General features: G+C 54.2%; 8 non-coding genes and 1 pseudogene across 8 annotated transcripts; all 9 read right to left on the bottom strand.

The window, feature by feature from the left end:
* Nucleotides 1-152: 152 nt before the first annotated feature.
* On the bottom strand, nucleotides 153-353 carry LOC145274621 (U2 spliceosomal RNA). Its single transcript, XR_013866834.1, has one exon. It is a non-coding gene; the product is annotated as a U2 spliceosomal RNA (small nuclear RNA).
* A 365-nt stretch (nucleotides 354-718) lies between these two features.
* LOC145274608 (U2 spliceosomal RNA) lies at nucleotides 719-919 on the bottom strand. The gene has a single exon (XR_013866823.1). It is a non-coding gene; the product is annotated as a U2 spliceosomal RNA (small nuclear RNA).
* A 365-nt stretch (nucleotides 920-1284) lies between these two features.
* LOC145274596 (U2 spliceosomal RNA) lies at nucleotides 1285-1485 on the bottom strand. Its single transcript, XR_013866812.1, has one exon. It is a non-coding gene; the product is annotated as a U2 spliceosomal RNA (small nuclear RNA).
* A 365-nt stretch (nucleotides 1486-1850) lies between these two features.
* Nucleotides 1851-2051, bottom strand: LOC145274584 (U2 spliceosomal RNA). The gene has a single exon (XR_013866801.1). It is a non-coding gene; the product is annotated as a U2 spliceosomal RNA (small nuclear RNA).
* A 365-nt stretch (nucleotides 2052-2416) lies between these two features.
* Nucleotides 2417-2617, bottom strand: LOC145274571 (U2 spliceosomal RNA). The gene has a single exon (XR_013866790.1). It is a non-coding gene; the product is annotated as a U2 spliceosomal RNA (small nuclear RNA).
* A 365-nt stretch (nucleotides 2618-2982) lies between these two features.
* Nucleotides 2983-3183, bottom strand: LOC145274558 (U2 spliceosomal RNA). The gene has a single exon (XR_013866778.1). It is a non-coding gene; the product is annotated as a U2 spliceosomal RNA (small nuclear RNA).
* A 365-nt stretch (nucleotides 3184-3548) lies between these two features.
* LOC145274546 (U2 spliceosomal RNA) lies at nucleotides 3549-3749 on the bottom strand. The gene has a single exon (XR_013866767.1). It is a non-coding gene; the product is annotated as a U2 spliceosomal RNA (small nuclear RNA).
* Nucleotides 3750-4114: 365 nt separating this feature from the next.
* On the bottom strand, nucleotides 4115-4315 carry LOC145274610 (U2 spliceosomal RNA). Its single transcript, XR_013866825.1, has one exon. It is a non-coding gene; the product is annotated as a U2 spliceosomal RNA (small nuclear RNA).
* Nucleotides 4316-11369: 7054 nt separating this feature from the next.
* Nucleotides 11370-11503, bottom strand: LOC145274629 (U2 spliceosomal RNA; annotated as a pseudogene).
* Between the last annotated feature and the right edge of the window lie 245 nt (nucleotides 11504-11748).

The following is an 11748-nucleotide window of genomic DNA, read 5'->3' as shown; positions in this document are numbered from 1 at the left end:
AACGAAACCAAAGCAAGCAACAACTAAACAAACAACTAAGTAAAGGGAAGTAAGTACCAACAAAGTAGTTTAGTTTAGTAGTAAGATCAAAGTAGTAGTCAGTCTGTTTTTGGGATTGCGTTTTCTGACTCTTTCCCGAGCGAGCTGGGGTCAGAATCGGGGCTGTTAACTCCTGGAGGCAGTGCAATACCAGGCCAACCCGTGGAGAAGGGGGAGCAAGCTCCTAACCCTTGACCGAGTTCCAAAAATCAGTTTAATATCGTGATCCCTCCATGCGAGGGACCTATCAGATATTAAGCTGATAAGAACAGATACTACACTTTGATCTTAGCCAGAAGAGGCCGAGAAGCGATAAAGGGGCTCCCTCCGGGGCCGGGGTCGTCAGTGGACCGGTCCGGGCGGCAAAGGTTGCGGGCAGAGCGACAACGACCCCCCTACCCCCGGCCCCTCTCTACTAGTGGAAGCGTCGATCGCAGGCAGCGGCCAAGGAGGGCCGCCCGCCCGCCTCCGTCCTCCAGCTAATGAGACCAACGAACGGTCCAGCCGAGCGGACCGGACCGAAAGCGAACGAAACCAAAGCAAGCAACAACTAAACAAACAACTAAGTAAAGGGAAGTAAGTACCAACAAAGTAGTTTAGTTTAGTAGTAAGATCAAAGTAGTAGTCAGTCTGTTTTTGGGATTGCGTTTTCTGACTCTTTCCCGAGCGAGCTGGGGTCAGAATCGGGGCTGTTAACTCCTGGAGGCAGTGCAATACCAGGCCAACCCGTGGAGAAGGGGGAGCAAGCTCCTAACCCTTGACCGAGTTCCAAAAATCAGTTTAATATCGTGATCCCTCCATGCGAGGGACCTATCAGATATTAAGCTGATAAGAACAGATACTACACTTTGATCTTAGCCAGAAGAGGCCGAGAAGCGATAAAGGGGCTCCCTCCGGGGCCGGGGTCGTCAGTGGACCGGTCCGGGCGGCAAAGGTTGCGGGCAGAGCGACAACGACCCCCCTACCCCCGGCCCCTCTCTACTAGTGGAAGCGTCGATCGCAGGCAGCGGCCAAGGAGGGCCGCCCGCCCGCCTCCGTCCTCCAGCTAATGAGACCAACGAACGGTCCAGCCGAGCGGACCGGACCGAAAGCGAACGAAACCAAAGCAAGCAACAACTAAACAAACAACTAAGTAAAGGGAAGTAAGTACCAACAAAGTAGTTTAGTTTAGTAGTAAGATCAAAGTAGTAGTCAGTCTGTTTTTGGGATTGCGTTTTCTGACTCTTTCCCGAGCGAGCTGGGGTCAGAATCGGGGCTGTTAACTCCTGGAGGCAGTGCAATACCAGGCCAACCCGTGGAGAAGGGGGAGCAAGCTCCTAACCCTTGACCGAGTTCCAAAAATCAGTTTAATATCGTGATCCCTCCATGCGAGGGACCTATCAGATATTAAGCTGATAAGAACAGATACTACACTTTGATCTTAGCCAGAAGAGGCCGAGAAGCGATAAAGGGGCTCCCTCCGGGGCCGGGGTCGTCAGTGGACCGGTCCGGGCGGCAAAGGTTGCGGGCAGAGCGACAACGACCCCCCTACCCCCGGCCCCTCTCTACTAGTGGAAGCGTCGATCGCAGGCAGCGGCCAAGGAGGGCCGCCCGCCCGCCTCCGTCCTCCAGCTAATGAGACCAACGAACGGTCCAGCCGAGCGGACCGGACCGAAAGCGAACGAAACCAAAGCAAGCAACAACTAAACAAACAACTAAGTAAAGGGAAGTAAGTACCAACAAAGTAGTTTAGTTTAGTAGTAAGATCAAAGTAGTAGTCAGTCTGTTTTTGGGATTGCGTTTTCTGACTCTTTCCCGAGCGAGCTGGGGTCAGAATCGGGGCTGTTAACTCCTGGAGGCAGTGCAATACCAGGCCAACCCGTGGAGAAGGGGGAGCAAGCTCCTAACCCTTGACCGAGTTCCAAAAATCAGTTTAATATCGTGATCCCTCCATGCGAGGGACCTATCAGATATTAAGCTGATAAGAACAGATACTACACTTTGATCTTAGCCAGAAGAGGCCGAGAAGCGATAAAGGGGCTCCCTCCGGGGCCGGGGTCGTCAGTGGACCGGTCCGGGCGGCAAAGGTTGCGGGCAGAGCGACAACGACCCCCCTACCCCCGGCCCCTCTCTACTAGTGGAAGCGTCGATCGCAGGCAGCGGCCAAGGAGGGCCGCCCGCCCGCCTCCGTCCTCCAGCTAATGAGACCAACGAACGGTCCAGCCGAGCGGACCGGACCGAAAGCGAACGAAACCAAAGCAAGCAACAACTAAACAAACAACTAAGTAAAGGGAAGTAAGTACCAACAAAGTAGTTTAGTTTAGTAGTAAGATCAAAGTAGTAGTCAGTCTGTTTTTGGGATTGCGTTTTCTGACTCTTTCCCGAGCGAGCTGGGGTCAGAATCGGGGCTGTTAACTCCTGGAGGCAGTGCAATACCAGGCCAACCCGTGGAGAAGGGGGAGCAAGCTCCTAACCCTTGACCGAGTTCCAAAAATCAGTTTAATATCGTGATCCCTCCATGCGAGGGACCTATCAGATATTAAGCTGATAAGAACAGATACTACACTTTGATCTTAGCCAGAAGAGGCCGAGAAGCGATAAAGGGGCTCCCTCCGGGGCCGGGGTCGTCAGTGGACCGGTCCGGGCGGCAAAGGTTGCGGGCAGAGCGACAACGACCCCCCTACCCCCGGCCCCTCTCTACTAGTGGAAGCGTCGATCGCAGGCAGCGGCCAAGGAGGGCCGCCCGCCCGCCTCCGTCCTCCAGCTAATGAGACCAACGAACGGTCCAGCCGAGCGGACCGGACCGAAAGCGAACGAAACCAAAGCAAGCAACAACTAAACAAACAACTAAGTAAAGGGAAGTAAGTACCAACAAAGTAGTTTAGTTTAGTAGTAAGATCAAAGTAGTAGTCAGTCTGTTTTTGGGATTGCGTTTTCTGACTCTTTCCCGAGCGAGCTGGGGTCAGAATCGGGGCTGTTAACTCCTGGAGGCAGTGCAATACCAGGCCAACCCGTGGAGAAGGGGGAGCAAGCTCCTAACCCTTGACCGAGTTCCAAAAATCAGTTTAATATCGTGATCCCTCCATGCGAGGGACCTATCAGATATTAAGCTGATAAGAACAGATACTACACTTTGATCTTAGCCAGAAGAGGCCGAGAAGCGATAAAGGGGCTCCCTCCGGGGCCGGGGTCGTCAGTGGACCGGTCCGGGCGGCAAAGGTTGCGGGCAGAGCGACAACGACCCCCCTACCCCCGGCCCCTCTCTACTAGTGGAAGCGTCGATCGCAGGCAGCGGCCAAGGAGGGCCGCCCGCCCGCCTCCGTCCTCCAGCTAATGAGACCAACGAACGGTCCAGCCGAGCGGACCGGACCGAAAGCGAACGAAACCAAAGCAAGCAACAACTAAACAAACAACTAAGTAAAGGGAAGTAAGTACCAACAAAGTAGTTTAGTTTAGTAGTAAGATCAAAGTAGTAGTCAGTCTGTTTTTGGGATTGCGTTTTCTGACTCTTTCCCGAGCGAGCTGGGGTCAGAATCGGGGCTGTTAACTCCTGGAGGCAGTGCAATACCAGGCCAACCCGTGGAGAAGGGGGAGCAAGCTCCTAACCCTTGACCGAGTTCCAAAAATCAGTTTAATATCGTGATCCCTCCATGCGAGGGACCTATCAGATATTAAGCTGATAAGAACAGATACTACACTTTGATCTTAGCCAGAAGAGGCCGAGAAGCGATAAAGGGGCTCCCTCCGGGGCCGGGGTCGTCAGTGGACCGGTCCGGGCGGCAAAGGTTGCGGGCAGAGCGACAACGACCCCCCTACCCCCGGCCCCTCTCTACTAGTGGAAGCGTCGATCGCAGGCAGCGGCCAAGGAGGGCCGCCCGCCCGCCTCCGTCCTCCAGCTAATGAGACCAACGAACGGTCCAGCCGAGCGGACCGGACCGAAAGCGAACGAAACCAAAGCAAGCAACAACTAAACAAACAACTAAGTAAAGGGAAGTAAGTACCAACAAAGTAGTTTAGTTTAGTAGTAAGATCAAAGTAGTAGTCAGTCTGTTTTTGGGATTGCGTTTTCTGACTCTTTCCCGAGCGAGCTGGGGTCAGAATCGGGGCTGTTAACTCCTGGAGGCAGTGCAATACCAGGCCAACCCGTGGAGAAGGGGGAGCAAGCTCCTAACCCTTGACCGAGTTCCAAAAATCAGTTTAATATCGTGATCCCTCCATGCGAGGGACCTATCAGATATTAAGCTGATAAGAACAGATACTACACTTTGATCTTAGCCAGAAGAGGCCGAGAATTTATTTAGTCGTTACGGCCCCGACCTTGGCATTATCTACTGCCAAGGCCTTATTTGGGGTCCGTAACAACTTAGGCACCAGGGCCAAGTAGGGGGGTGTGGGGAAAAAAGAAATCGGGTCTTTACTAGAGCTAACGCTAGACTTGTACTGAAAGACAAGTTCTTTATTAAAAGACTACACTAGAGAACTATCATTCTACAATTCGCCTTACATTCTTACCAGGACCTATTTAAAACAAAACTAATTCTCCCCAGCTTAACGGGATGGCAGGCGACCTTCATGCATTCTGTAATAATAAAAAGAGTATTTACACAAACAAAACAAAAATTATATATGTACAAACAAAAGTATTTTTTTTTTTTTTTTTTTTTTTTTTTTTTTTTTTTTTAAAAATAAATGGGGGTGAGATGAAGGGGAGGGGGGCAAGCTAAAATACACCCAAAAAGAAAGAAAAAGAAAACAACTTAACAAAATGCCTATGGGGGCGGATTAGTAAGGGACCCTCCCATCCTACTCTCTACTCGTTAGTGGAGCGCCCACTGTCTTCCGGTCCCCTCCCCGAAGGGAAAGGTGAAAGCAAGCAGGTAGCTCCCTAGTGGGGAATGGAGGATCTACGGGACAGCAAAAACTGCTGGTGAAAAAATAACTTGTGGAGGGGGTTCGTCGGGAATGGACGGCGTCTTCCAAGATAAAAATGCATAAGGGGCAACAAAGGCCGGGGACAAAACAAACAAGTGGGAGTGGGCATCTTTGGAAGCTCTCCTAGTGCCGAATAAAAATAAATCAGGGACCGGATCGACACACATACATCCCTAGTCTAGGCCTTAATAAAGATACTCATCTTCCACTCGAAGTGGTTACCATTTCCTAACTAACCCTAGCTTCTACCCATGGACAAGAGTAAACTCTTGTTTAACAAATACATTGGGGTGGGTTCCGAGTATAGAAAACACCAACCCCAGCACCCTAGGACCAATTCTAACCAGGGGGAAGCACGAACTCGAACCTGTCTCCTCGTCGGATGCACAAACTAGTGTTGTGCACCCATCTTCTATCAAAGTCGATGCGGGGCAACCTTTCCCAATCGCATCTGATTTTCGTTTTAAGTTGGTGCTTAAAACGAACGACCAGATCCCGATCGGAAACAGACTGCCCCTCATAGACGATGTCTAGACGTGAAACCCACGTCACTAACCTAGCTACGGCTAGTATCGCTAGAAACACCAACCGTTTCTCCCTAGAAAACGGCGGGTCCACATTATCGACCACATACGCTAAATCAAGTGGCACCGACCGCTCGGGGTCGATGCGAGCCGTTACCTCTTCGACATACCTCCAGAGACTCCGCACCCCGCTGCAAAGAAAGAACGCGTGTTCCCTCGTCTCGTCCTCCTCCTCGTCATTGCAGCGGGGGCACGGGGGATAATAAAATTCTCTATCCCGGCAATCTCTGGCAAGTCGGTCGAAAAGTGGCAACGCGTCCCGGACCAGTCTCCACGTTACTGAAAATTCTGAATTATTTAAATGACTGCTGGCAGGCGCCCAACTCCACAGCGAGAGAACCTCCTCCCCCGACAGATGTAGCCGCTCCACCAGCGGATCGTTAGCGGTCCCCACCACTAGATCCCGATACAGCCTCCTCCTAGACCGCGCAAGGTCACTGGACCCCGGCAACGCCCTAAGGGCAGCCCGGCACTCGGTGAAGAAACGCGAATCCCCTGCTGGTCTTCTGCGACCTTCAGCGGCAGGGGCGGATACGAGCTGCGGAAAAGCCTGTTCCACCGCTGGTACCCAGTGCGTCTCCTCTAACAGTGTACGACTCAGGAACGCCAGTCTTTCAGCATGCTTGTGACTTTTCAAGTCCGGCATTCCCAAGCCTCCCTCGCCAAGTTTCTGCGTACAGACCTGTCTACGGACATACGGCTTTCCTCCTTTCCACAGCAGTTTAAAAAGGAGGCGCTCTAAAGCCTTACAGCGGTCCGCAGGCAGGGGAAGAACAGATAAACGGTAAAGGATCAGCGGAAACACGTAAGTGGCGCATGCCTCCGCACGACCCTTCAAGGACAACCTCCTTCGAATCCAAGACACGACCGACGATTCGACCTTCGTCTGTACCTCCGACCAATTCTTGTCCAACTGGAGATCCGGCCCGAACCACACGCCGAGGATCTTAACCGGGCCATCAGTCCAGCCGAACGCACCTGGAAGCGAGTTTACCCCGGTCCAGGCGCTCAACCGCAGGCCGACGGACTTGCTGCGATTGATCACGGCCCCTGTAACAACTTCGTACTCAGCGATCGCCTCTATCACCGCTTCGATGTCGTTACGACAAGCTGCGAAAACGGTGACGTCATCAGCGTACGCGGACACCCTGGCAAATCGGCCGCCAGGTAGAGCAATGCCGCGTAGGACTGGTCTCGCCGCCTCGTCCCTTAATTTGCGAAGGAAGGGCTCCAACGCCAGGACATAGAGCAGAGGCGACAGCGGACAGCCCTGCCGCACCGACCGAGAGACCCCAAAGGACTCCGACAACCTACCGTTGACTTGCACCACTACCGCGGGATCACGATACAGAGCAGAGACCCACTTGCGGAAGTCCGGACCAAAGCCGGCGGTTTCCACAACAGACCTCAGGAACCCATGGTCCACCCTATCGAACGCCTTGGACTGATCCAAATTGATCAGCGCGGCTTCCGTGTCGTCTTCTACACCCTCTAAGATCAAGCGCACCAGGTGCAAGTTGTTCTGAATTGATCGACCCTTCACAGCGTAATTCTGATCCGGTTCGATCAAGTCACCGATAACAACCTGCATCCGGTTTGCGAGAACGCGAGCCAAAATCTTCACGTCTGCGTTAAGCAGAGTGATCGGCCTGTAATCGTCTAGATTCCCCCCTCCAGGTTGGTTCCCCTTCTTCAGAAGCGTGACCACTCCTTTGGTTACCTGTCTCGGGATCGAGCCCGTGACAAACCAGTGGTTAAACACGCCCGTCAGAAGGGGCACAAACATGGGCGACAGCCTCAAGAACAATTCATAGGGCAAACCATCAAGTCCCGGAGATTTGTTGAGGCCTACCTGCTTCAACGCAGTAATGACCTCACGCTCCGTAACCATCCCCTCGCAGCTAGCCGCTCGGTCCGCAGTAAGGCGGGGCGAGCCAGCCAAATAGCCGCCAAACTCCTGGCCGCGGAGTCTGGGTAGTTGGGTGAATCGCTCCTCCAGATGTTGTCGAAACCCGTTGCAGATCTCCCGCGCCGACACGAGAGAGCGCCCTTCCAGGTCTTTCACTTCCCGAATGTACCCATCCGAGCCACGTCTTAAAGCAGCCCCACGCTCAACAGCGTCAACGTTCGCGGCTTCGTTGGAGACTCTTTTTAACCTAGCTCTAACTACCTGACCTGTGTATCGCTCGCTAGCCAAGCGATTCAGGTCCTCCTTTACTAGAGCTAGTTCTAGGGAATCCCCCCCTGCCACCGCCCGGGTCAGTCTATCGTCTAAGTGCCTTTTGGTCCGAGCCCTAACTAACGCGAGGCTTTGGCTATAGTGGACACAAAAGCGCCTAATGGTGACCTTAAGCTTAACCCACCAGCTACTCCCGGTAACCGCCCCCACTAACTCCCTCTGGATTAGTGTTGTCAGCCGCTCCCGGAAGTCTTCCGACTCCAACAAGGAGGCGTTCAACTTCCAGTAGCCAGCCAACCTAGGCCTATTACCTAACTTCAAACGGGCCAACACGAGTTTGTGGTCCGAATGACCTAGCCAGTGGAACGTGGGACAAGATAGAAAATCTACGTCGCCCCTTCTAATTAACATCCTGTCCAAGTATGTACTTGGACTGGAGGCCGCACTAGTATGCCACGTCCACATCTCCCTCCCAGGGTGATCCAGACGGAACCTATCGACCAGATCGCACGAGGCCATCAGGTCAGACAGGCTGCTTTCACACCAACCCGACCCTCTAACCCCCCCGACCTTATCTATGCTGGGGTCCAGGACGGCATTCCAGTCCCCCATTAAGACTACCCGCTCCGGACCCGAAGAGAGAAACACCTCCACCCGCCGAAAAAAGGAAACCCTCTCGCTGGGGATGTTAGGTGCATAAACTGCCACTATCCGGAACACGCCGCTTTTAACGGCAACATCGACCACGACCAGCCTCCCATGAGCGTCGGCGTGGATAACGGTAACCGTCGCAGACAGGGTGCGACTTACTAGAACAGAAACCCCACTGCTACGGAGATTGCCGTATGCTGAGTAAACGTCAAAGTCGTTGACCAGCACACTGCAATCCCCGGGCCCAACAAAGTGGGTCTCCTGCAACGCAGCTATATCTACCTCAAGGGCCACGAGATCCCTCAGCACGCGAGCAGCTTTGCTTCGAGATCTCATGCCCCTCGCATTCAAACTAGCCAGGTTCAAGCCCGTGGCCATGCTTCCCTACCTAGTAAAATTCGTCAACTAGGGGTCTGAAGTCCTCGGGGGACAGGACGTCAAAGGCCTGGCCAAGACTGCCCGAGAGCAGGTCGGACGTAAACCGTCCGTCTCTAGCCAGGCCCCCAACGTCCAGAGGAAACGTAATTTTTAGAGCCCTATACAGGGAGGGGTGAACATAAATAGGGACCCGCCCCTCACTTTTCTTGGCTATTTGCCCTAGTGATGGGTGCTCCCCGTCGAATATCTTCAGCCCCTTAAACGCTGTTTTGCTGGCCTCCAGCATCCTCCATAGGGCTTTCGCTCGCCCTCCCCTATTTGGCCGGACGAACGTGATGAGCTGAGGAGCATCCGGGAAGTTTCTGGGATCAGCGACCTCCTTCTCGTCCACCTTTGAGAGGCTTTCGAGGGACTTGAGATGTTTTTTTTGTCTTCCGTTGAGGTCGCTGACCGTCTCACTCATCCTTACTTCACATATCCTTTCCCCCGGCCAGAAAGGAAACTTCCTTGTCTTCTCCTCTCTGGAGGCTGCCGGCTTCTCCGTTTGTTTTCTTACTGGCTCCTCAGCCTCCATCGGTGTTTCAGGGGCTTCGCCCGGCTCCTTTTCCTCTGGAGGCGTGTTGAATAGGGGAGGGGTGGCCTGGACATCCTCATCGGGGGCTGTTGGCGGATGCTCAGGGTCTTCTTCTGCCGTCTTTTCTCTTTTTGCATCCTTCTTGGATTCTCCTCCATCTTCTCCTTCTGATTCGGAGGAGCTGACCCTGAGCTTCCGTTTGGCCGACACCGCCGCTCCTCTGGGTGTTGTTGTGGGAGCGGACACCTCAGCTATTTTCTTGGTCCTCCTGGACACCACCTTGCTCCAGGTGTCGGCCTCGTTCCTTTCAACTGCCTTTTCTTCGGCCGGCTTCTGCCCCTTGTTCTTCTTCTCTTCCTCTATCCTTTTGGGACAGAAGCGGGACACATGGCCAGGTTTTTGGCAGGACCAGCAGTGCGGTCTCCTCCCTTCTACCAGAACTAGCATGGTCCAACCCTCGCAAGATAGTTGGGAGGGGATCTTTTCTACCTCCTTCCTATCGACCCTCATCTCGAGCTTAATCTCCCCCATCCTTATTCCACGGGGCCCAATCACCGGCTGCACACTTTCAACCTCTCCATATTGGGACATCGTGGCACCCAGCTGGTCCTCCGAGATGAAGCTGGGCACCCCTTTTATCGTAACAGCTGCCCTTCTCTTAGACTTGTATTCCGGCCTCAGTCGAAATCCTTTCCATGTGAGATCCCCTTTTGACAGTCTCTCTGCAACCTCCCTTGATGGCAAAAGGATATCCCACATGGCAAAAAAACGCCGAACCATATACTGGGCCGGAATCCGCAGCTCTCCCAATATTTCCGCCATCTTCTCCTGCGGGATCCTGGTGAGTCCCTTCCCCTTCTCGTCGAAGGTGAGGAAGGCGATCGACCGCTCCTGTATGGCCTCTTGTACCCCTGGAACAATCTTCATCACGCTGCCGGACGCATATTCCTTAAAATTATTTTCCAGGAGGTCTTTGTAGTACTGGGGGGTCTTCTTCTTGCCTCCTGGAACCGCCGTGCTTGTCTTTGCGCCCGACCATGCAGTTGTCACCTCTCTTTGTGCAGCCGGAATTGGGGAATCGTCCTTGGTGAGGGCTGGCCAATCCTCCGCACTGGCTGGTACTGCTTCCGTCGCTGACGCCCTCCCTGACCCCGGGGAGCACCCATCCACCACTATTACCTCCTCCGATTTTGCCTTTCTGAGGCCCTCCATCGACGGCTTTTGTGGGCTGTTCCTCTCAGATTGCGTTCCAGTTGGGGGACCCTCGTCCGGGACCCACCAACGCTTAACCGGCCGTCTACGGTTTTTCCGCGCCTCCTCCCAGGTCGCAGCCTCCTTGTCTCCTTTCGACTCCCTCATGGAGTTCCTCCAAGCCTCCGCCACTTTCTCCCTTGTCATAGCCCCTGCTCTGCCTATAGCTACAGTTGGGGGGACTTCTATGATGGCAACGCTAGGACCCACCTCATTGGGGGTACCCCACGGGGCATCCCCCCCCGCGACCATCATTCTGCCTGCCTTAGCGACCGCTGCACTCGAACTGGGGTTGCCTTTACGGGCAGCAACCCCCGACACGCGTCTCGAACTGGGGGCGGCGACCCCCGCGACCGAACTCGACCCTTCCGAACTCACTCCAGTAGTCTCGACCACTGGACTGGGGGCAGCGACCCCCGCTCTCGATCCGACCTCTGGGGTGGCGACCCCGGGAACCCTTCTCGAACTGGGGGTGCCTTGCGGGATGGCACCCCCCCGACCCGTCTCGGACACTACACCTGGGGCGTCCCCCAAGGTGGCAGGAGCAGAGGCCTGCTCCATCTAAGTGAAGGCCCGGAGCCCAACTAGTGCCCGCCGATTCGGAAACCAAGGGACCTTCGCCTAAAAAGGCACGTCGGTATCCCTTGGCCCTGCCGGCTGCTTAAGCTCTAGCTAGACCCCGGACTATCTGTAAAAAAATAGAAAACAACAGTTAACAAGAAACAAAACAAAAATTCAACAAATTCCCGAGGAGGTCCAATCCCCAAAGAAGGGGCTGGTCCTCGCAAGAGCAAGACGCCAAAAGAGGCCAAAAAGAAAAAAGACTTTTGACCAAAGGCCAAAAGCTCCCAACTCGTCAACTAATAGCAGACCAGAGCAAGCACTGAAGAACAGATACTACACTTTGATCTTAGCCAGAAGAGGCCGAGAAGCGATAAAGGGGCTCCCTCCGGGGCCGGGGTCGTCAGTGGACCGGTCCGGGCGGCAAAGGTTGCGGGCAGAGCGACAACGACCCCCCTACCCCCGGCCCCTCTCTACTAGTGGAAGCGTCGATCGCAGGCAGCGGCCAAGGAGGGCCGCCCGCCCGCCTCCGTCCTCCAGCTAATGAGACCAACGAACGGTCCAGCCGAGCGGACCGGACCGAAAGCGAACGAAACCAAAGCAAGCAACAACTAAACAAA

This window comes from Euprymna scolopes, unplaced genomic scaffold (genome assembly GCF_053919585.1).
Source record: "Euprymna scolopes isolate OS-2025 unplaced genomic scaffold, ASM5391958v1 sca39, whole genome shotgun sequence".
Classification (NCBI taxonomy): Eukaryota; Metazoa; Mollusca; class Cephalopoda; order Sepiida; family Sepiolidae; genus Euprymna; species Euprymna scolopes.
Note: the sequence above shows the minus strand (reverse complement) of the source record. Positions and strands in the feature narration are given on the sequence as shown.